At 43.1% G+C, this 23,880-nt stretch overlaps 3 long non-coding RNA genes across 3 annotated transcripts in view; 2 read left to right on the top strand and 1 right to left on the bottom strand.

Annotated features, from left to right (window-relative positions):
• Nucleotides 1–23,880, bottom strand: part of LOC149975741 (uncharacterized) — a 105,224-nt gene that overhangs the window by 19,777 nt on the left and 61,567 nt on the right. The gene's annotated exons all lie outside the window — the stretch shown is intronic.
• On the top strand, nt 13,460–16,270 carry LOC118940402 (uncharacterized). The gene is made up of 4 exons (XR_016487765.1): nt 13,460–13,606; nt 13,780–13,870; nt 13,958–14,053; nt 15,896–16,270. It is a non-coding gene; the product is annotated as an uncharacterized LOC118940402 (long non-coding RNA).
• On the top strand, nt 19,543–21,000 carry LOC149975744 (uncharacterized). Its single transcript, XR_016487766.1, has 4 exons — nt 19,543–19,685; nt 19,913–20,003; nt 20,091–20,186; nt 20,621–21,000. It is a non-coding gene; the product is annotated as an uncharacterized LOC149975744 (long non-coding RNA).

Here is a 23,880-nt window from a genome sequence, read left to right as displayed (position 1 = left end):
GAGGGATTATATGATGTTACTGTTGCACATTGATATGGCTATTACATATCTTTCTAGTGAGTTTTCTAAACACTAATGTAGTATTTTGGTCAGATATGCAAGTTACTAATTAAAGGACTTAGTTATTCGTTCAGGTCTGTTAATAAACACCATCCAAATTTGAGTCTGGGATGTATGTGTTACTCTGGTTGGTTCTTCTATGATTTGATTCAGGTTGAAATGGTATGAGTTTTTTCCTGCAAGTTTTATTGTCCAAGTTTATATTGAAATCGACCATGAGGATGATCTCCTTCTTATGATCACATTCTTTAACAACGTAATTTAGATGGTCAATTAACAAGGCATCAGATGTTAGTTGGTCGAAATAAGCCAATAATAGTGAGAAACATATGAAGGGAGGGGAAGACATTCAACCCCATACATTCAAGGTCATTGGCATGTTTTCCTTCGATCAGATTGGATTTAATGTTATCTTCCATGTACATAAGCAATCCACCCCTCTTCCTTTTACCTGCCCCTCCTGAATGTGGAGTGTCCAGGAACATTAAAGGCTAAAATAATATTATGAACAACAAAATGAGGTCCGCCACAGAAAAACTTGATAGAAAATGAATTTATAAGAATGCTGTAAGTACAGGAAAGGTTTGTCCAGTGGGAAATGAATATCCAACTAGTCAGTGACAACTGTGTTGTTATTGGACTTTGTAACAGCACCAAAATACACTATTTCCTGGGCAGGAATTTAAAGGGGCAATCAGCAGTTCCTATATCCATGTTTGGACATATTAATTAATGATATGTACCCTTTGATACTTGAAGAATATAAGTTATATATGCCTCATATATGCCTCATGCCACTCATGCCATCAGAGCCCAAAATATAAACTTGTTTTACTCCAATATTTGCATGCAAAGTAAATGTAAACAAACATTACAGAGCCTGAAAAAATTGCTAAAACTATAATTTTTCTATCATGGGTGGTCAGTCCTTGCATCCATAGCTATGTCTATGAATTTGAGAGTGGTTACATTTCTACAGATTGTTGTCTCTGCTAATGCATGACAAGCAGTAACAATGCACCAAGTCTTGAACCAACTGGACCCTGAATAGCCTCTACCCCCAAGTCATTAAACCAAATAGCTACCTGGGCTATATGCATTGACTTTATTCCTAGTTACATTACATGTACGTACAGTATCTACCTCAATTACCTTGTACCCCTGCACATCAACTCTGTACTGGTATTCCGTGTATATAGTCATTGTGTATGTATTACTACTTTTATTATTACATGCTTAGTTTTCTATTATTTCTTTATTTTCTTTCTCTCTGCATTGTAATATCCACAAAACATCCACAAAGCATCACCCATTGTCTTATACCCATGTCTATGATCTGTCTGTAATTGTTTTAAGTCTGTCTAAGAGACATTTGAAAGCTCAGGAAAACATCAGGGACGACACCAATGCAATAATTGTGTATGATATTTTATGTAGAAAAACCCTTAAGAATCTTTCCCACTGTCACGCCTTCTCCTGCTCCCCCCCCCCCCCCCCCCCTCTGGCACTCGAAGGCGCCAGGCTGCCCATCATTGCGAACACATGGCACCATCGTTACGAGCATCAGCGCTTCATTGGACTCACCTGGACTCCTTCACATTTTTGATTGAGTCCCCTTTATCTGTCTATTCCTCATTTCCCTTGTCCAGACGCTGTTCGTGTTTTGTTCATGTCCGTTATTCATTAAATGTTCATTCCCTGTACTTGCTTCCCGTCTCCCAGCGTCTGTCCTCACAGAATGCTGACACCAATTTTGGAAGCATCAGGGAGTTTTGTTTTTTGTTTAGGTTGGTGACTTTGGGTCCGTGTGCAGCTGTCGAAGGAACCGGGGGTGCCTTAGCTGGCTCGTCAGGCTTCCACGCCTTAGCTGACTTGAGAGGTTTCCTTGCCTCGGTTGGCTCGAAAGGCTCACACCACAACTCCCGCCGTCTCGTTGGGCTTCCACGCATCAGCCCGCTCATCGGACTCCAAGGCCTCAACCGGCTCGTCGGGCTCCCACGTGGTTTGTTTCATGTCCGTTATTCATTAAATGTTCACTCCCTGTACTTGCTTCTCGTCACCCAGCTTTATCCTCACACACACAGTTACTTCATTCCTCAGTGCCAGCATGCACAGAAACAAACATGGGGAATGGGATATAGTTGTATTTTTTCAGCGGGATAATAAAAAATGTATTTTCTCAAATACACCAGAATGGCTTTCCAAGAGGTGTTGCGTGTTCCTGAGTGGTCCAGCCTAATTCCTGAATAATGCTGTCCATCAATGGACCCCACATAAATGTATTGAGATCTAGGAATTTGGACAAAAACACTGTATGAAATGCAAAGTTGGTAAAAATTTTAATAGAAATGATTTACAGCTGTAATGGCTACCAAAGGTGATTCCACCAAGCATTAACTCTGGGGGTGTGAAGACTTACAAAATGTTTCTATAGTTTTTCTTTAACTTTGAAATTGTGGAGTAGGTTGTGTAGATCGGTTTATTCCCTTTTGAGATGACATTTTAAGGAAGCAAAATGTGAACATTATGCAATGAGTGTAGAGTTTCACTACCAACTGTACGTATATGTATCATTTTGTCAATTTCCAGTTGGGAGTGGATCTGAAATATGATGCACTTTCTATACCTGGCCTAGAGCGTGTTCTCTGCCCAAATAAAGCAATATTATCAGTTCCCAGTAAGCCAACCTGGTATGAATGAAATGACAATTATGCCTAGCCTGGAGCATGACATTTTGAAATATAGTTTTGCATATTGATGTGGATAGAATCCATCTCGATCATAACAGCCTTATGTGAAAGACCTTATAGTTTTGTGGTCTTTAATGTAATTAATAGAGGCTGTGGCCATAGAGTGTTCCGGTCTTCAAAAGCCCATTATATGCTAGTGTCATACCCTGTTAAAACATGATTTAGAACTATGGTTTAACCTCTCTTTTCCAGTCATGTTTGGTTTCATTGCAATCAACTGGTTTGTTTGTAACACAACCAAACCTGATGGGCCATTTCGCGGGACGTATTGACTGAAAGAAACCGATTTGAAGACAACAAGTAATGACATCACTGTGCACCAATGATATGATCACTGTTTCGTTGATGGACTGTATTTTAACCCAATGACCACTGATTGTCTTGAAATGTAGCTGGGTAGATAGCCAATGAGCTGAGGTAAACGGCAATATGCAATGGTTATGTGTTGGAAGACCAACCCATGTAGTAAACTCCGAAGTGAAGAGAGTCATTCGCTATTGAAGTTTTATACTGGAAGGAGCTACGCACAGCATTGTTTGTTAAACGCGCAGATTCAGCTGTTTATATATCAATCAGTATGGTGACTAAGTCAGGGAAATCTAAGTCTAGATATACAGGTGTACACACAATTTTAGAAGAAATTGATCGGAAAAGTGAGACAGAGATGGTTGTAGGACGATTCATTTAGCGATTCCAAGTGGAGGAATATTTTTTTGAATGGAGAGGACATGTTTTGGACTGGTAAGTTCTTCTCATGCTAATGCCCTTGTTTGAAATTAATAGTATAAAATATTATTTATGATTTTTTTACATTTTAGAAGCAATATATAAAAACGTAATGCAATGAAATGTGAGATGCGTGTCTGCCGCCCCACCCCAACCCACATGAAATAGCCTATTTGAGGCTGTTGAGGGGAGGGCAGGCCCACAACAATGGCCAAAGTGAAATGGAGACAGTAGATACAGCTGGTCTGTTGTAATATAATAAAGACAGTAGATCTAGCTGGTCTGTCATAATATAATAGATAGAGGAGATCTAGCTGAAATGTCATAATATAAAAGAGACAGTAGATCTAGCAGGTCTATAATAATATATTCAACCTTATGTTCCCTGTACTCTATATATATCTGTTTATTATACCTGTTGATACACACTTTACAGCAGAAAGAGACTGCTATGGCACCTGGCATCAGCAGCACAATATTGTGTAGAGGTTTGGCAAGGGTCTTCCAAATATTGAAAGCGTGTAAATAGTTACCCATGTTATTATGTATATATTTTTTTCTTCGTATTTTTTTCCCCATATTTTTTTCTCCATTTTTTGGGGGCCTGTGTTAGAATACCATTTTGGCATTTTGTATATAGTTATTTGTTTCAAAATGTATACCTTCGCCAATTTGGCCACTTGGGTACATTTGGGCTACTTGAGTGGGACACCTGGGTGACTTCATGATAAATGTCATGTAGCACACTCATTTTGGAAGTTATCATTCTGAAACTTTGCACAAGTACTGTTGCCCTCTTATATTTTTCACTGAAAGTGTCCCCATCATCCTATCTGAATGTTGTTTTATCTTGTTCATTTAAAGATGATGATAACAACAATACAAATAAAAAACGTATGTTGGTATATCCTTGCTTCTGGGCCAGAACTACAGGCAGTTAGATTTGGTTATGTCTTCAGGTGGAAATTGAAAAAAGTAGGGGGGTAGCTCTAAGAGGTTTTAATTAATTAAACATAATTATTTTCTGCTATTTTCTGCTGAATTACAAGACAACATGGCAGCACACATAACTCTGTACACACTAGGGATTAATGCCAGAAACCGGGATCCTGATATTTCCTAACCAAGCTCCCTCTCGTTTCCTGTGAAAATAGAACTTTCCCAAAAAATGGCTGATACACTGTTTCTGCAAATGTAATTGAGGAAATAGACATTTGCAAAATTGATCCATAAGATGTTCCACTAACAATCGAGAGAGCACGTGATTGCCATGTTGATAAGCAGTCTCTCAGTCACATGAAAGGTCCAATGAATAACATTTTCTGATAATACAAAACCTAGGAGGCTCATGGTTCTCACCCCCTTCCATAGACTTACACAGTAATTATAACAACTTCTAGGGGACGTCCTCCAACCTATCAGAGCTCTTGCAGTCATGAACTGATATGTTATCCACCCAATCAAAGAATCTGAGAATCATTCTAGTACTGAAAGCATAAGCTACAGCTAGCTAGCACTGCAGTACATCAAATGTGGTGAGTGGTTGAGTCAAAGAGAGAGAAACACAGTGGTTGAACATAAAAATGAAGTAGAAGCTAGAGAAAGAGAGAGAGAGATAGCTATATTTAGTTGTACTTTTTCATCATCACTTATCTAGAGAATGCAGCTGGGTAGTTGAGCCTACTCAAACTCCCGGCTCAAAAAGAGAGGGATGCTATGTTAGCTAGCTGGCTGTGGCAATCCAACACTGGAACTCTTCTAAGTCAAGCTTTTGGTTTTTATAAATGTATTGCTCCCGGGGCCTGCTGGTATTAACTGCTACACTTCTTTCTGACTGTACATTGTACTACATGATTGCAACGTGTTTACTACTATTTTTTTCCCTACCCTACCACCCCTCCCTGAATTGGAGTGAACTAATGGACAACAACACTTAATACTTATACTTCCAGCTTATGCATACACTAAATATATCAACAGCATTGGAAGACATATGGAGAAGGCTAATGTACATTTTTATGTGGATTACACTATTCTCTACTCGAGTAGCAGCAGTTTGGCTTTTGAAAAAGCTCACAACTTTTAACATCATTCAACACATCATTCAACACTTGTTCATAATTCCTCTAAAACAAATGCCTATTATTTTCCAAAGCTAAACACTCTGAAACCATGTCATTACTACCTTGGAAGGACATTCCATGGAACAAGTAATAACATTCAATGATTTGGGAGATCAGGTGGATGAGAAGTTGAGCTTCACACCCCATGTAGAGCACCTTGTTGGTAAAAGCAAGCTGCGTATTGGGCTTTACTACGGGCACAATTTCGTTTTTCCTAAAATAGATGATTCATTGTACTTTTCCATCTGTTTTTGTTACGGTGCGTGAATGAGGACCCAAAAGCGAATTAACGTAAACAGAGCTTCTTTAATAAGAAAACAAACGTAGGCTCAGATGGACCGGCAGGTTCCGACAGGACAGGACAAGGTTGCAGCAAACATGACGATAGTCTGGTTCAGGCTTGAACAACACAAACAAGAATCCGACAAGGACAGGAACAAAAACAGAGAGAGATATAGAGGACTAATCAGAGGGAAAAAGGGAACAGGTGGGAAAAGGGGTGACGAGGTAGTTAGGAGGAGACAAGGAACAGCTGGGGGAAAGAGGGGGAGAAAAGGTAACCTAAAACGACCAGCAGGGGGAGACAGGGTGAAGAGAAAGGACAGAAACAAGACACAACATGACAATACATGACAGTACCCCCCCACTCACCGAGCGCCTCCTGGCGCACTCGAGGAGGAAACCTGGCGGCAACGGAGGAAATCCTCGATCAGCGCACGGTCCAGCACGTCCCGAGATGGAACCCAACTCCTCTCCTCAGGACCGTACCCCTCCCAATCTACTAGGTACTGATGACCACGGCCCCGAGGACGCATGTCCAAAATCCTACGGACCCTGTAGATGGGTGCGCCCTCGACAAGGATGGGGGGGGGGGGGGGGGAAAGACGAGCGGGGGCGCGAAGAACGGGCTTGATACAGGAGACATGGAAGACCGGGTGGACGCGACGAAGGTATCGCGGAAGAAGAAGTCGAACTGCGACAGGATTAATGACCTGAGAAATACGGAACGGACCAATGAACCGCGGGGTCAACTTGCGAGAAGCCGTCTTAAGGGGAAGGTTCTGAGTGGAGAGCCAAACTCTCTGACCGCGACAATATCTAGGACTCTTAGTTCTACGCTTATTAGCAGCCCTCACAGTCTGCGCCCTATAACGGCAAAGTGCAGACCTGACCCTCTTCCAGGTGCGCTCGCAACATTGGACAAAAGCCTGAGCGGAGGGGACGCTGGACTCGGCGAACTGAGATGAGAACAGCGGAGGCTGGTACCCGAGGCTACTCTGAAAAGGAGATAGCCCGGTCGCAGACGAAGGAAGCGAGTTGTGGGCGTATTCTGCCCAGGGGAGCTGTTCTGACCAAGACGCAGGGTTGCGAAAAGAAAGACTGCGTAAGATGCGACCAATAGTCTGATTGGCCCGTTCTGCTTGACCGTTAGACTGGGGGTGAAAGCCGGAAGAGAGACTGACGGAAGCCCCAATCAAACGGCAAAACTCCCTCCAAAATTGAGACGTGAATTGCGGACCTCTGTCCGAAACGACGTCTGACGGAAGGCCATGAATTCTGAAAACATTCTCGATGATGATTTGTGCCGTCTCTTTAGCAGAAGGAAGCTTAGCAAGGGGAATAAAATGAGCCGCCTTAGAGAACCTGTCGACAACCGTAAGAATAACAGTCTTCCCCGCTGACGAAGGCAGTCCGGTGACAAAATCTAAGGCGATGTGAGACCACGGTCGAGAGGGAATGGGAAGCGGCCTGAGACGGCCGGCAGGAGGGGAGTTACCGGACTTAGTCTGCGCGCAGACCGAACAAGCAGCCACGAAGCGACGCGTGTCATGCTCCCGGGTGGGCCACCAAAAACGCTGGCGAATGGAAGCAAGCGTACCCCGAACGCCAGGGTGGCCGGCTAACTTGGCAGAGTGAGCCCACTGAAGAACGGCCAGACGAGTAGGAACGGGAACGAAAAGAAGGTTCCTAGGACAAGCGCGCGGCGACGGAGTTTGAGTGAGTGCTTGCTTTACCTGCCTCTCAATTCCCCAGACAGTCAACCCGACAACACGCCCCTCAGGGAGAATCCCCTCGGGGTCAGTGGAGGCTACTGAAGAACTGAAGAGACGAGATAAGGCATCAGGCTTGGTGTTCTTAGAGCCCGGACGATAAGAAATCACGAACTCGAAACGAGCGAAAAACAGCGCCCAGCGCGCCTGACGCGCATTAAGTCGTTTGGCAGAACGGATGTACTCAAGGTTCCTATGGTCAGTCCAAACGACAAAAGGAACGGTCGCCCCCTCCAACCACTGTCGCCATTCGCCTAGGGCTAAGCGGATGGCGAGCAGTTCGCGGTTTCCCACATCATAGTTACGTTCCGACGGCGACAGGCGATGAGAAAAATACGCGCAAGGGTGGACCTTGTCGTCAGAGAGGGAGCGCTGAGAAAGAATGGCTCCCACGCCCACCTCTGACGCGTCAACCTCGACAACGAACTGTCTAGTGACGTCAGGTGTAACAAGGATAGGTGCGGATGTAAAACGATTCTTGAGGAGATCAAAAGCTCCCTGGGCGGAAACGGACCACTTAAAGCACGTCTTGACAGAAGTAAGGGCTGTGAGAGGGGCTGCCACCTGACCGAAATTACGGATGAAACGACGATAGAAGTTCGCGAAGCCGAGAAAGCGCTGCAGCTCGACGCGTGACCTAGGGACGGGCCAATCAATGACAGCTTGGACCTTAGCGGGATCCATCTTAATGCCTTCAGCGGAAATAACAGAACCGAGAAATGTGACGGAGGAGGCATGAAAAGAGCACTTCTCAGCCTTCACAAAAAGACAATTCTCTAAAAGGCGCTGGAGGACACGTCGAACGTGCTGAACATGAATCTGGAGTGACGGTGAAAAAATCAGGATATCGTCAAGGTAAACGAAAACAAAGATGTTCAGCATGTCTCTCAGGACATCATTGACTAATGCCTGAAAGACAGCTGGAGCGTTAGCGAGGCCGAAAGGAAGAACCCGGTATTCAAAGTGCCCTAACGGAGTGTTAAACGCTGTCTTCCACTCGTCCCCCTCCCTGATGCGCACGAGATGGTAAGCGTTACGAAGGTCCAACTTAGTGAAAAACCTGGCTCCCTGCAGGATCTCGAAGGCTGAAGACATAAGAGGAAGCGGATAACGATTCTTCACTGTTATGTCATTCAGCCCTCGATAATCTATGCAGGGGCGCAGGGACCCGTCATTCTTCTTAACAAAAAAAAACCCCGCTCCGGCGGGAGAGGAGGAGGGGACTATGGTACCGGCGGCAAGAGCTACAGACAAATAATCTTCGAGAGCCTTACGTTCGGGAGCCGACAGAGAGTATAGTCTACCCCGGGGGGGAGTGGTTCCCGGAAGGAGATCAATACTACAATCATACGACCAGTGTGGAGGAAGAGAGGTGGCCCTGGACCGACTGAACACCGTGCGCAGATCGTGATATTCCTCCGGCACCCCTGTCAAATCACCAGGCTCCTCCTGTGAAGAAGAGACAGAGGAAACAGGAGGGATAGCAGACATTAAACATTTCACATGACAAGAGACGTTCCAGGAGAGGATAGAATTACTAGACCAATTAATGGAAGGATTATGACAAACTAGCCAGGGATGGCCCAAAACAACAGGTGTAAAAGGTGAACGAAAAATTAAAAAAGAAATGGTTTCGCTATGATTACCAGAAACAGTGAGGGTTAAAGGTAGCGTCTCACGCTGAATCCTGGGGAGAGGACTACCATCCAGGGCGAACAAGGCCGTGGACTCCCTTAACTGTCTGAGAGGAATGTCATGTTCCCGAGCCCAGGTCTCGTCCATAAAACTGCCCTCCGCCCCAGAGTCTATTAAGGCACTGCAGGAAGCTGACAAACCGGTCCAGCGTAGATGGACCGACAAGGTAGTGCAGGATCTTGAAGGAGAGACAGGAGTAGTAGCGCTCACCAGTAGCCCTCCGCTTACTGATGAGCTCTGGCTTTTACTGGACATGAAGTGACAAAATGACCAGCAGAACCGCAATAGAGACAGAGGCGGTTGGTGATTCTCCGTTCCCTCTCCTTAGTCGAGATGCGGATACCTCCCAGCTGCATAGGCTCAGCACCCGAGCCGGCAGAGGAAGATGGTAGTGATGCGGAGAGGGGGGCAACGGAGAACGCGAGCTCCTTTCCACGAGCTCGGTGACGAAGATCAACCCGTCGCTCAATGCGAATAGCGAGTTCAATCAAGGAATCCACGCTGGAAGGAACCTCCCGGGAGAGAATCTCATCCTTTACCTCTGCGCGGAGACCCTCCAGAAAACGAGCGAGCAAAGCCGGCTCGTTCCAGCCACTGGAGGCAGCAAGAGTGCGAAACTCAATAGAGTAGTCTGTTATGGATCGATTACCTTGACATAGGGAAGACAGGACCCTGGAAGCCTCCTCCCCAAAAACAGATCGATCAAAAACCCGTATCATCTCCTCCTTAAAGTCCTGATACTGGTTAGTACACTCAGCCCTTGCCTCGCAGATTGCCGTGCCCCACTCAAGAGCCCGTCCAATAAGGAGAGATATGACGTAGGCGACACGAGCAGTGCTCCTGGAGTAAGTGTTGGGCTGGAGAGAAAACACAATATCACACTGGGTGAGGAACGAGCGGCATTCAGTGGGCTCCCCAGAGTAACACGGCGGGTTATTGATTCTGGGCTCCGGAGATTCGAAAGCCCTGGAAGTGGCCGGTGGATCGAGGCGGAGATGGTGAACCTGTTCTGTGAGGTTGGAGACTTGGGTGGCCAGGGTCTCAACGGCATGTCGAGCAGCAGACAATTCCTGCTCGTGTCTGCCTAGCATCGCTCCCTGGATCTCGACGGCTGAGTGGAGAGGAGCCGAAGTCGCTGGGTCCATTCTTGGTCGGATTCTTCTGTTACGGTGCGTGAATGAGGACCCAAAAGCGAATTAACGTAAACAGAGCTTCTTTAATAAGAAAACAAACGTAGGCTCAGATGGACCGGCAGGTTCCGACAGGACAGGACAAGGTTGCAGCAAACATGACGATAGTCTGGTTCAGGCATGAACAACACAAACAAGAATCCGACAAGGACAGGAACAAAAACAGAGAGAGATATAGAGGACTAATCAGAGGGAAAAAGGGAACAGGTGGGAAAAGGGGTGACGAGGTAGTTAGGAGGAGACAAGGAACAGCTGGGGGAAAGAGGGGGAGAAAAGGTAACCTAAAACGACCAGCAGGGGGAGACAGGGTGAAGAGAAAGGACAGAAACAAGACACAACATGACAATACATGACAGTTTTGGACTATAGTAATAATATTTAAGGTCAAGCCTCAATAAATACACTGAAGGCTCTTGACTGTATCATGTGATGTCTACATTGCTGTCGGGTGGACATAGCTAGCAACACACAGGCTATAACACTGGTACATTCTAATATAGAAAGCCATTTTAGAAAAACTGTCATTTTATCTGCTCTCTATTAGCCCGAAATGAAAACACTTACAAGCTCAGATACCAATCTTGTTTTAAGCTAACAGTCCTGAACAAATGTACAGAGCTTGGAAAAAAGTATTTTCACTAATCAGTCCCCTTGTATTGGAATTCCCTCCAAGCCAACCTAAAACTCCATGGCCTGGTGTCCCTAGAGAAGTTCAAAGCACAAATAGATGAACAAGTTGTTGAGACATTTAGTTGTTTCTAGTTGTTATCGATGTCACTAGTTGGCGTTGCCTTATTTATGCAAGGATGTTGTTTTACCTGAAGCATTTTGATACCATAGTGAGCCTGTCTTTTGACGTATTGCATTCAGTTTTTTTCTGACCTGTGTTCTGTACATGTACATTACTGACGTGCAGCTTTTTATATTGATATATCTTCGTCTGGTTCATGTCATGTGGCTGTTTGTCTGAAACTGATGGGTTGAGCCTACCAGAGGAGCTAAATTACTTCTATGCTCGCTTCGAGGCAAGCAACACTGAAGCATGCATGAGATCATGTTCCGGACGACTGTGATTACGCTCTCTCGTAGCGGATGTGAGTAAGACCTTGAAACAGGTGGATTACTAGGACGTGTACTCCGAGCGTGTGCCGACCAGCTGGCAAGTGTCGTCACTGACATTTTCAACCTGTCCATGACCGAGTCTGTAATACCAACATGTTTCAAGCAGACAGCCATAACTGTGCCCAAGAACTCCAAGGTAACCTGACAAAATGACTACAGACCCGTAGCACTCACATCTGTAGCCATGAAGTGCTTTGAAAGGCTGGTCATGGCTCACATCAACACCATTATCCCAGAGACGCTAGACCCACACCAATTTGCATACTGCCTCAACAGATCCACAGATGATGCAATCTCTATTGCACTCCACACTGCCCTTTCCCATCTGGACAAAAGGAACACCTACGTGACAATGCTATTCATTGACTACAGCTCAGCGTTCAACACCATAGTGCCCTCAAAGCTCATCCCTAAGCTAACGTCCCTGGGACTAAACACCTCCCTATGAAACTGGATCATGGACTTCCTGATGGGCCGACCCCAGGTGGTAAGGGTAGGTAACAACACATCTGCCACGTTGATCCTGAGTGCTATGTTCTCTCCTGTACCCCCTGTTCACACATGATTGCATGTCCAAGCACGACTCCAACACTGTTATTAAATTTGCCGATGACACAACATTGGTAGGCCTGATCATCGACAACAATGAGACAGCCTATAGGGAGGAGGTCATAGACCTGGCAGTGTGGTGCCAGGATAACAACATATACCTCAACGTGATCAAGACAAAGGAGATGATTGTGGACTTCAGGAAAAGGAGGGCCGAGCACGCCCACATTCTCATCGACAGGGCTGTAGTGGAGCAGGTTGAGAGCTTCAAGTTCCTTGGTGTCCACATCACCAACAAACTATGGTCCAAACACAACAAGACAGTTGTGAAGAGGGCACAACAATGCCTATTCCCCTTCAGGAGAATGAAAAGATTTGGCATGGATCCTCAGATCCTCAAAATGTTCTACAGCTGCACCATCGAGAACATCCTGATTGGTTGCAGCACCGCCTGGTATGGCAACTGCGATTGGTTGCATCATTGCCTGGTATGGCAACTGCTCGGACTACGACCACAAGTTGCTACAGGGGGTAGTGCGTACACTGGGGCCAAGCTTCCTGGCATCCTGGACATCTATACCAGGCGGTGTCCGAGGAAGGCTCTAAAGATTTCCAAAGATTTCAGCCACCCTAAAAGTTGTTTTTATTGTTGCTCCTTTATTATTTGTTAGTTATCTATTTTTCATCTTAATTTTTTTACATCCATTTATTTTTTGTAAATACTTTCTTAACACTTATTTTTCTTAAAACGACATTGTTGGTTAAGGGCTCGTAAGTAAGCATTTCACTGTAAGGTCTACCTACACCTGTTGTTTTCGGCCTATGTAACAAAAACAATATGATTTGATGCTGCTGTCTTGTTCCAGGTCTCTCTTGAATATGATATTTTTATTTCAACGAGACTAACCTGGTTAAATAAAGTTATAAGAAAATGAATAAAAAGGTTTAATGATTGGTTTCATAAATGTGTTATGAATGGATTATGGATACAACCTTAGAATAAAGTGCTACTACCATTTATAAATTCAAGTCTATCCAAGCTCCAGGTCAGAAATTCAGTTGAAATAACTAGGAAACCATAATATTGACAGAAGTTTTGCCTGGAGGGAGGTCATAATCTTCAGGCTGTGCATCACTGCGGTTATCGCCATAACTGTAATGTCATTTTGTTTGTTAATCAGCTGTGAGAGGTGTGGATGGGTGGGGCAGGTATAGTAGCTGCAGAAAGAGTATAAAACAGGGCTGCAGAGGGCAGAGAGACACCACACTACTACTGAAGACCAGAAGACATCTTCCAGATAAACAGCCATCAATCAGACAGCATCGTCCAACTGTAAGAGGTATGTTTGTTTTCACTGAGAATCTTCTTTGCAAAGGTGTATAGGAGTGGGCAGGTGTATACAAGTGGACAGGTAGGAATGGATGGGGAGGTGTAGGTGGACGTGTGTGTGTGTGTGTGTGTGTGTGTGTGTGTGTGTGTGTGTGTTAACAAGATGTGCTCTATGTGTTTTAGCAAAGGATGAAGATCCAGAGTATGTTACTGCTGTTCGCTCTAGTGGGTGTCCTGTTAGCAAGCTCCCTCACTGAAGATAACTCTGAGGAAGGTATGTCTTGTTTGTGAATGTGTACTACTTTACTACCCGGGTTTAATCTGATATAATTTAGTAAAATGAAAAATCTTTCTTCCTCAGCTCTCCTGCAGGAGGATGATGTAAAAGGTGGAAAGGCTGCCTTTTTGGCAAAGTTGGCTGCTCTGAAGACCAGCGCCTCAGAAGATGAAGCACCATGTAAGCCATCTATCTATCTATCTATCTATCTATCTATCTATCTATCTATCTATCTATCTATCTATCTATCTCGGCATATTCTTATCGGCAGACGGGTTCACCAACTACTTTGCAGACAGAGTTCAGCGTGTCAAATCGGAGGGCATGTTGTCCGGTCCTCTGGCAGTCTCTATGGGGGTGCCACAGGGATATATCAACGATGTTGCTCTTGCTGCGTGCGATTCCCTGATCCACCTCTACGCAGACGACACCATTCTGTATACTTCTGGTCCTTCCTTGTACATTGTGCTATCTAACCTCCAAACAAGCATCAATGCCATACAACACTCCTTCCATGGCCTCCAACTGCTCTTAAACGCTAGAAAAACCAAATGCATGCTTTTCAACCGTTCGCTCCCTGCACCCGCACGCCCGATTAGCATCACCACCCTGGATGATTCCGACCTAGAATATGTAGACATCTATAAGTACATAGGTGTCTGGCTAGACTGTAAACTCTCCTTCCAGACTCATATTAAACATCTCCAATCTAAAATCAAATCCAGAGTCGGCTTTCTATTCCGCAACGAAGCCTCCTTCACTCACTCCGCCAAACTTATCCTAGTAAAACTGACTATCCTACCAATCCTCGACTTCAGCGATGTCATCTACAAAATAGCTTCCAATACTCTACCCAGCAAACTGGATGCAATTTATCACAGTGCCATCCTAAAGCACCTTATACCACCCACCACTGCGACCTATATGCTCTAGTCGGCTGGCCCTCGCTACATATTCGTTGCCAGACCCACTGGCTCCAGGTCATCTACAAGTCCATGCTAGGTAAAGCTCCGCCTTATCTGAGTTCACTGGTCACGATGGCAACACCCACCCGTAGCACACGCTCCAGCAGGTGTATCTCACTGATCATCCCTAAAGCCAACACCTCATTTGGCCGTCTTTCATTCGAGTCCTCTGCTGCCTGTGACAGGAACGAATTGCAAAAATTGCTGTGGTTGGAGACTTTTATCTCCCTCACCAACTTTAAACATCTGCTATCTGAGCAGCTAACCGATCGCTGCAGCTGTACATAGTCCATCGGTATATAGCCCACCCAATTTACCTACCTCATCCCCATACTCTTTTTATTTTATGTACTTTTCTGCTCTTTTGCACACCAGTATCTCTACCTGCACATGTTCATCTGATCATTTATCACTCCAGTGTTAATCTGTTAAATTGTGAATATTCGCCTACCTCTTCATGCCTTTTGCACACAATGTATATAGACACTTTTTTTCTTTTTTTCTACTGTGTTAGTGACTTGTTTTTTGTTTACTCCATGTGTAACTCTGTGTTGTTGTCTGTTCACACTGCTATGCTTTATCTTGGCCAGGTCGCAGTTGTAAATGAGAACTTGTTCTCAACTAGCCTACCTGGTTAAATAAAGGTGAAATAAAATATCTATCAATCTATCTATCTATCTATCTATCTATCTATCTATCTATCTATCTATCTATCTATCTATCTATCTATCTATCTATCTATCTATCTGTCTGCCTGTCTGTCTTTCTGAGCAACAGTAAATTGCAAACGGGAGGTTAGCAGAGGGTGGTAGGAAATGTGAAGGGAGTAACATGGCTAACTCCATCTCTACAGTTAATTAGCATCATGTTTCGTAGAGGGAAAATATTTTTTAAATAGTAGTCAAATACTGGTCTTACAACAGTAGGTTCAAAAGGTAGTCACTTATAATTGGGATATGTTTTGAAAATGTTTTTAAAAATTTTGGAGTCATTTTCAAATGTTTAGCTTTTAAAAAAGGTATTTTCCATAAAGATGATTTAAAACTCTATTCAACAGTTTGGGGCGAGCTTTGGAACGTAGCCAAGGACCTTGTTGGGTGAGAAGCGACCAGCATGGGTATGCCAAGGATCCTTTTCAGTCTCCATATTTCAGTCTCCATATCACCTCTGAAGTCATCACTAACATTACCTCAGTGAATCATTCCAACATCCATCCATCAATGATTGTCAAAAAAACAACAGTAATACAGTTAATTGGTACTTTGGTACTGAGAAGAACTCATCAACATTCTGAAGAATATATGTTTTATCCATGAACATGTACTTTATGTCCTGACACATGATAGTTGATTGGTCAAGTTAGTGGATAAAATAATTGAATGGTTGTATGGTTGACGTGTCATATTGTGATCCTCCAATAAACTATCAAGCATAAGACATTGTTTTTTATTAATCTTACATGTTTCGCATTGTTTCAATTACATCATACATGTTTCATAATATTGTTTTATTTTGTGTTTCTATTCAGTGTGAACAATGTGAACTTAACCATAATACAGATGCAGTGCATGCAGAGCAAATTACATCAGATTGAGCAGTAATAGTAGTACTCATATCCACACACACACACTAGACGTACCATCTTGAGTTAGCTTCATTGAGTGAGCTTGATAACAACACTCCCAATAGAGTGAACAGCAGTAAGATATCCTGGATCTTCTAATAAGCCACATCCTGAATTCAAAATTGGAAAAAAAACATTTGTCACTTATCTATTGGGAGACACATTACCCCCATAATGAAAAGGTGAAAACATGTTTATAGGTATTTTTGCTAATTTATTGAAAATGAAATAGAGAAATATCTCATTTACATAAGTATTCACAACAAATGTTGGAATCACATTTGGCAGTGATTACATAGTCTTTCTGGATAGGTCTCTAAGAACTTGCACACCTGGATTGTACAATATTTGCCCATTATATTATTTTCTGTATTCTTCAAGCTCTGTCAAATTTGTTGTTGATCATTGCTAGACAACCATTTTCAAGTCTCGCTATAGATTTTCAAGCAGATTTAAGTGAAAACTGTATCTCGGCCACTCAGGAATATTCACTGTCTTCTTGGTAAGCAACTCCAGTGTAGATTTGGCCTGGTGTATGATGCTATTTAGTTAATTAATAACTTCCCCATGCTTTTTTTCTATCCATGTACCAATAGGTGCCCTTCTTTGCGAGGCATTGTAAAACCTCCCTGATCTCTGTTGTTTGAAATTCACTGCTCGACTGAGGGACCTTACAGATAATTGTATGTGTGGGGTACAGAGATGAGGTAGTCATGTAAGAATCTATTATTACACACAGAGTGAGTCCATGCAAGTTATTATGTGACTTAATAAAGACATTTCCACTCCTGAACTGATTTAGGCTTGTCATAACAAAGGTGTTGAATACTTACTGACTCAAGACATTTCTGTTGTTCATTTTTTAGTAATTTGTGAAGTAAAAAAGATAAATAAGGCCATAATCTCAATTTAATCCATTTTAATTTCAGGCTGTAACACAATAACATTTGGAAAAATTTGAGGGGTGTGAATAATTTCTGAAGGCACTGTAAATATTTTGTTGTAGATTTCATGAAGCAGCCGATAATACTGTCCACTGCTGATGCTGAAACTTCGGATATTCTGAATATTTATTTGCTATTTTCCATAGGAGTGAGAGTTGTGTTCTTGTTTGAAAATCCTTGAGACAGTTCCCTGACAGAGTCTACAAGGACATTTTTAATAGTGGTGGATACAAAATTAAAGTCTTGAGTTAGAATCCCATTAACTTTTATTTTGGGATGGTTTTTGGACTTTTCAGCTTCTCTCCTTGTTTGTTTGTTGAGGTTTTCCCAAATCAAAAATCAGACAACATTTTCAATAACACAATGAGGTCTACCAAAAAAAAATCTGATAGAAAATAATTTATTAGAATGCTGTAAGTACAGGAAAAGTTTGCTCAGTGGGAAATCAATATCCAACAAGTCAATGACAACTGTGTTGAATTTGGACTTTGTGACAGTACCTACAGACTGTCACGACTCCTACTGAAGGTGGCTCCCCTTCCTGTTCGGGTGGCGCACGGCGGTCGTCGTCACCGGCCTACTAGCTGCCACTGATCTCTTTTCCACCTTTTCTGTTTATTAGTTGCACCTGTGTTTAGTTTAGGATAATTGGTTGGGCTTTATTTTTATTTCCAATTAAGTTGGAAAAATAGGATGATCGAGCAGCAGTAAGGGCTCTTCGATACTGCACGGTACTGTCTTTCCAAGTTAGTCGGAAGACTTCCAGTTTGATGTGGCGCCATTTCCGTTCCAATTTTCTAGAAGCTTATTCAGAGCTCGGGTATTTTATGTATACCATGGAGCTAGTTTCTTATGAGAAATGTTTTTATTTTTTAGGGGTGCAACTGCATCTAAGCCAATATTATGAGTTCCTAGTAAGCCAAACTGGTAGGCCTGAAATTAAACTGACGCCTAGCCTGGAGCACAACATTTAGACATTTTGTTTTGCATGTTGAAGTGGATAGAATCCATCTCGATCATAACAGTCTTATCTGAAAGACCTTATAGTCGTGTATTCTTTGATGTGAGGTTGTGGTCATAGAGTGTTGTGTTCTTCAAAGGCCCATTATATACTTGGAACATGGTAAATAAAGACAGTGGTGAAGTTAATTCCTTTATTTATTTACCATTTTCTTTAACTTAACAGGTTTTTGGTTTACTGGGAACTAATGAATGATATCTGTGTATCTTGGAACAGAACATGCAGTTACACCAGGTAGTCCGGGCCAGAACACGCTCTAGGCCAGGTATTGAATTTGCATAGTACATCAGATCCTGCATCTACCGTATTTCAGCAAGTTAAACATAATTATTTTCCAAGGCAATTTACAATAATTCCAAGGACTATTTACTCAGTGGCATCCTGTTGAATTACGAGGCAACATGGCAGCATACAGAACTCTATACACACTAGGGATTAATCCCAGAAACCGGGATCCTGAGATTTCCTGAACAAGCTCCCGTTTCCTTTGAAAAAGTATAATTTCTGCAAAAGTAATTGAGGAAATACACATTCGCAACACTGATCATTATGATGTTACACTGACAATAGAGACAGCACTGGATTGCCGTGTTGATAAGCAGTCTCTCAGTCACATGAAAGTTGCTATGTATAACTTTTTCAGTTAAATGCCCGTTTTTACTAAAACGTATTAATGCCTTTATGAGCATAGTACGGGTGAACTAAAACATCATATTAACACAAAACCTAAGGACCTGTGACTCTATTGTCTATGGATTTGTTGTGATTTGATACTCTGTATGTAAACAAAAGCATTTACAGTGCATTCGGAAAGTATTCGACCCCTTGACTTTTTCCACATTTTGCTATGTTAACCAAGTTGAATTCTTCCCAAAGGGTGGTTCCAGCTGTAATTCACACAAAAACATGTTCTCACCATCACAAGTATATATACTCTACTCTGGACTTGCTATCCAAGCTCCAATTCACAAATTCAGTTGAAATGACTAGGAAACCATAATATTGACCAAAAACGTGCCTGGAGGACAGTCATACACTTCAGGCTGTGCATGACTGCCGTTATCGTCATGGCTGAAATGTCATCTTGTTTGTTAATCGGCTGTGAGAGGTGTGGATGGGTGGGGCAAGTACAGTAGCTGCAGAAAGAGTATAAAACAGAGCTGCAGAGGGCAGAGAGACACCACACTACTACTGAAGACCAGAAGACATCTTCCAGATAAACAGCCATCAATCAGACAGCATCGTCCAACTGTAAGAGGTATGTTTGTTTTCACTGAGAATCTTATTTGCAAAGGTGTATGGCAGGTGTGGCAAGAGTGGGCAGGTAGGAATGGATGGAGAGGTGTAGGTGGACATGTGTATAATGTAACACGGTAGACCTGGGATCCATATGAACTTGCTGTTCTTTAATTTGGTAGAGTAAGACGACCCAGTGTGTGTTTGTGTGTGTGTGTACGTTAACACGTTGCACTCTATGTGTTTTAGTAAACGATGAAGATCCAGAGTATGTTACTGCTGTTCGCTCTAGTGGGTGTCCTGTTGGCAAGCTCCCTCAATGAAGATAACTCTGATGAAGGTATGTCTTGTTTGTGAATGTGTACTACTTTACTGCCCGGGTTTAGTCTGATACAATTTAGTAAAATTAAAAATCTTTCCTCCTCAGCTCTAATGCAGGAGGATAATCTAAAAGGTGGAAAGGCTGACTTTTTGGCAAAGTTGGCTGCTCTGAAGACCAGCGCCTCTGAAGATGAAGCACCATGTGAGCTATCTATCTATCTATCTATCTATCTATCTATCTATCTATCTATCTCTCTATCTCTCTGTCTGTCTGTCTGTCTGTCTGTCTGTCTGTCTGTCTGTCTGTCTGTCTGTCTGTCTGTCTGTCTGTCTGTCTGTCTGTCTGTCTGTCTACCTTTCTGAGCAACAGTAAAGTGACAACAGGAGGGTAGCAGAGGGTGGTAGAGAAAGAGGAGGGAGTAACATGGCTAACTCCATCTCTACTGTTTACTAGCATCATGTTTCATAGATGCAAATCATTTTTTAAATGGTAGTCAAATACTGGCCTAACAACATTTGGTTTAAAAGGTAGTCACTTGTATTTGGAATATGTATTGAATATGTCGGAGTCATTTTCCAATGTTTAGCCTTTTAAAAATGTATTTTCCATAAAGCATATTCAAAAATGTATTCCAGCTTGGGGCGATCTTTGGAACAAAGTCAAGGAAATTGCTGGGTGAGAACCGACCAGAATGGGGATGCCGAGGATCCATCTCACTCCTCATATCAAATCAGCTATCACCTCTGACATCATCACTAACATTAACTCAATTAATCATTCCAACATCCATCCAACAGTCATTAACTAACATAAAAACAAAACAGTAATACAGTTCTTGGGACTTTGGTACTGAGAAGAACTCATCAACATTCTGAAGAATATATGTTTTATACAAAAACATGAACTAAGTACTGATACATGATAGTGGATAAAAAATGATGATCAGAATTTCTGGTGGCAATGTTGTATGGTTGATGTGTCATATTGTGATCCTTCAATAAACTATAGAGCATTACACATGTTTAGTCGTTTTTTAAAATTAATCTTACATTTTTAGCAGTGTTTCAATTACATCATACATGTTTCATAATAATGTTTTATTCCATGTTTTTAATGTGAACTTGACCATAATACAGATGCAGTGCATGCAGAGCTAATTACATCAGATTACACTGGGCAGTAATAGTAGTACACATACAGTTGAAGTCGGAAGTTTACATACACCTTAGCCAAATACATTTAAACTCAGTTTTTCACAATTCCTGACATTGAATCCAAATAAAAATTCCCTGTCTTAGGTCAGTGTAGGCCTAGCTGAGGCGACCCCGAATTCCAAGTTTTGGCTCGATAGGTCATTTGGTGCCCGAGCAAGACCCTAATTGGTGCTGAAAATCCACTATTTTCCATGCCTTGCTACGGGGTCCTTGAATGAGCTATCGGACAGAAACGTTGGGGTCCGTCTATATGGGCCGAGATGGTCGCAATGCACCTAGTCTTGCGACTCTGGGAAATGTCTAAATGTCATCATTTTCGTGATGCAAAAATGAATTGAAGTCATTGCAAATGTACGAGGCTGTTTCTCGGTCCGAGAACCTTCTAGAGCCACGTAACTCACCACCCACTATCGACTCTGAGGTCTAGAATATGATTCTAAAGTTTCGGAACTCTAGGTCTGACGGTTCTTTAAAAGTTCCAACAAGGTTAACTAAACTTAAACGGTTCTCTCACTGTCACCCAAAAGCAAATGACGTTGTGGGGCAGGCTTAATTTTGGGCCTACTTTTCTAATGGTCGGTGCGCTTAGACCGAGCGAGCTACGGTCAAGCGGGATATCTTGTTGAACTCGGCACGGCCTAGGGATTATGGTAATGCCATTGCCTGCTCTCTGTGTCTTTAAGCACCGCACTTTTTCACTCCATCCTTGCTGTGTGTGTGTGTGAGAGCTTTTCTTTGACATCTGTTGGGAGAAATGACAGATATACAGTTCAGGAGGGTTACCTAGTCACACATATGAAGTTTTGGAAAGATGTGACTTTTTTAACCCTTCAAAACAGACAGTGTGACCCAATTAAAGGCACTTCCGGTTGGCACAGGAAGCTATAGGTAAAAACATCTATTGACTGAGGTAGCCTCTTAGAGGATCCTGAGTTTTAAGTCTTTAAGTTAAGAATTGACTGATCTACAAAGGGTTGAATGCAGTGATTTTCATAATGACAGGTTATGTGTTTCAAAACACTTTTAGGGTGATTTTAACCACTTCCGGTTGCTTCAGGAAGCTTAGAATTGACACAGGTTGACCTCATAGTGGTCTGATGGACTGTCATAGAAGACAGGTTCATAAGGCATTCATAACCCACATAGGCTTCAGGTTGAATTTAGAGGTGCAGGCAATGTATTCCTATGGGGAGAGAAGTCAATGCAAACTGTTTGATGTAAACACCTTCTTTTAACTGTTAAGGGTTAATGCCACATGGTCAAGGTTAGGCTTGCACGGATCGGCAGGACGTCGAATTGTGCTTCTCACCCTAACGGTTCTATCACTGTCACCCAAAAGCAAATTACATTTAGGTCCAGGCTTAATTTTGGGCCTACTTTTTTTCAAGGTCGCTGCACTTAGAGCGAGCTACGGTCAAGCGGGGCGTCTCGTTGATCTCGGCACAGAGTGGAGACTATGGTGATGCCATTTTTTGTGTTGATTTCAGAATGCCATTTTGGTGATGATCCCTCTCCGTTTAAACATATTGCAAATGTACAAAAGTCAACTAGCAAGTCAGTGTCCATCAGTCAATTAGATGTCATTCTGACACCAAACTGATACCAATTGACAACAAACCCACTTTTTCCAACTCATTTAGAAGCCAACTATCACATATGTCAGAGCAGGCCCATAATCCACAGCGCCTTCAGTTTAAAACATAATAAAAACGTAAAACACATAGTTACGTTCTAGCTGTGGGTCCAGTTCGGGCATTATGTGTAGGCCTATGTGAGGCGACCCCGAATCCCGAGTTTCGGCTCAATAGGTCATTCAGTAGCCTCGGTTTTTCGGATGACTGCCTTGCCTGGTTCACCAATTACTTTGCAGACAGAGTTCAGTGTGTCAAATCGGAGGGCATGCTGTCCGGTCCTCTGGCAGTCTCTATGGGGGTGCCACAGGGTTCAACCCTCGGGCCGACTCTTTTCTCTGTATATATCAATGATGTTGCTCTTGCTGCGGGCGATTCCCTGATCCACCTCTACGCAGACGACACCATTCTATATACTTCCGGCCCGTCCTTGGACACTGTGCTATCTAACCTCCAAATGAGCTTCAATGCCATACAACACTCCTTCCGTGGCCTCCAACTGCTCTTAAACGCTAGTAAAACCAAATAAATGCTTTTCAACCGTTCGCTGCCTGCACCCGCACGCCTGACCAGCATCACCACTCTGGATGGTTCCGACCTTGAATATGTGGACATCTATAAGTACCTAGGTGTCTGGCTAGACTGTAAACTCTCCTTCCAGACTCATATCAAACATCTCCAATCGAAAATCAAATCAAGAGTCGGCTTTCTATTCCGCAACGAAGCCTCCTTCACTCACGCCGCCAAACTTACCCTAGTAAAACTGATTATCCTACCGATCCTCGACTTTGGCGATGTCATCTACAAAATTGCTTCCAACACTCTACTCAGCAAACTGGATGCAGTTTATCACAGTGCCATCCGTTTTGTCACTAAAGCACCTTATACCACCCACCACTGCTACTTGTATGCTCTAGTCGGCTGGCCCTCGCTACATATTCGTCGCCAGACCCACTGGCTCCAGGTCATCCACAAGTCCATGCTAGGTAAAGCTCCGCCTTATCTCAGTTCACTGGTCACGATGGCAACACCCATCCGTAGCACGTGCTC

Source organism: Oncorhynchus mykiss, chromosome 17, assembly GCF_057628025.1.
Source record: "Oncorhynchus mykiss isolate SJ-2025 chromosome 17, ASM5762802v1, whole genome shotgun sequence".
NCBI lineage: Eukaryota > Metazoa > Chordata > Actinopteri > Salmoniformes > Salmonidae > Oncorhynchus > Oncorhynchus mykiss.
This window is presented reverse-complemented; position numbering and strand designations above follow the sequence as displayed.